Genomic DNA, 1,706 nt, shown 5'->3' with positions numbered 1-1,706 from the left:
TGAGTCCTCTCCCGGCCGGCCAATAACCACTCACAGTGGCGCGGAGGGCCGGGCCGCGTTAACATAAGAAGATGGATGATATACTGCACACTGTCGGTATTCCTAATCATCACACTTATTCATTAAACGATAAATAGACCAAGGGAAACATTTGTCAGCGTGCGCACGGCCACCCCACCTTCGCCCAGGAACCGCCATAAGCCCTCACCTGACCATAGCAAACACCCTCTGAAGCCCCCGTCACCTCTGCCCACACCCTCGACATTAACATTTAATTCTCATCTTCGACCCTCAACATCCCCACGAACATCCGTCAATGGGGCTCCTCCCGGCGCGCCATAACATCTTATCCATATTCAAGGCGCATGTGGGGGTATCCGGAACGAATCGATAAATACGGCTGTTCAATATTCACTTGATGGGCTCAGTATTCAATTAGGGAGATGAAAACAAAGGCTCTCCCATTAGCGCTTCGGCCCCTACCTCATCCCCAGCCACACACACCCGAAATGTATTGAGAAAACGCTGAAAAATGGCTTCAATATATCTCCCTCAGAGGTGGGGAGGTAACGAGCAGACCTCACGAAGCCGCAGACACAGGTTATGGCCTCCTCGCCACTTTACGGCAGAAGTCTCGTGTAAAAATCTCGAGTTAATTCCCTGTGATACGCTATTGGGGGGAGAGGAGGGGGTGGGGGAGAGCATTTCCTGGATATTTCTAGATTTCTAGCTTATTTCATGGGTTCTCCGAGTGCGCGCCGACTATTTATTATATATTTCTACTTCCCTGATGTTTGGGGAGACTGTTATTATATATCACAAGATGCATTCCCTTTGTACGCACTCTTCTGTTTGCGAATATCTACACGGTTTATAAACGATGGAGGATTTAAAGTGTGTTTATTATATTTTCGTATCTGGCTTAGATTCTCCGTGTGTTGTACTGCGTGTCGAGACTGTTTTAAAGCATCATGTTCAGCAAGGCGCGTGCATCTTTATGGATTCCAGAATAAATAACGTCAGTTTTCCTCTTTTTTTCCGTACTCTCCTTCTCTTCGGGATTTAGGTATGTCCGAAAATGTGAAACTAATTATTTCTTTTTTTTCTAATTAGACAACTTCGCTTGCCAGTTTCCCCCAATCGATTTAGTGTCTGACTCCACTGTCGACAGTCGGACATATGCACGGGGTTCCGCTCCCCTGTTTTATTGATTTTCTCAATTAATGTGATCATTAAAAGCCGTGTTTAGGAGTTTTTTTTTTCATCAGGGTTCACAGTCTCCGCTATTTCCAGCGGCTAATCAAATAAACAACATATGGAAAGTTATTAGCTTATGTCGTACAAAATTATGAACAATGTAGTAATGTTACGAGTACGTTAAAAGATGCCATTACTAAGGTTAATTCAACTACACAATATGTGAATCAAAATAATACAGATTTCCTATTATTTCATGGGCTGTTTCACCTTTGTATTTACCAAGTAACTAATGGAAAAATTGAAATGGAAAAAGAACTTCTATCACCATAATTATCTACCGAGTTTGTTGTCGTGTGGATCAAATTAGTTTTAAGTTCATGTACGTAAATAAAGCTATATGTGTACTTCGGAGTCGGCACGAATCCCTTTAAGAACTCAAAGTAAACACGGCAATCGTTAGCGGTAATTGGTTTATAGAACATGTAAGTATGATTGCTGGTCTTTCA

Source organism: Penaeus monodon, chromosome 30 (genome assembly GCF_015228065.2).
Source record: "Penaeus monodon isolate SGIC_2016 chromosome 30, NSTDA_Pmon_1, whole genome shotgun sequence".
Lineage (NCBI taxonomy): Eukaryota > Metazoa > Arthropoda > Malacostraca > Decapoda > Penaeidae > Penaeus > Penaeus monodon.
This window is presented reverse-complemented; position numbering follows the sequence as displayed.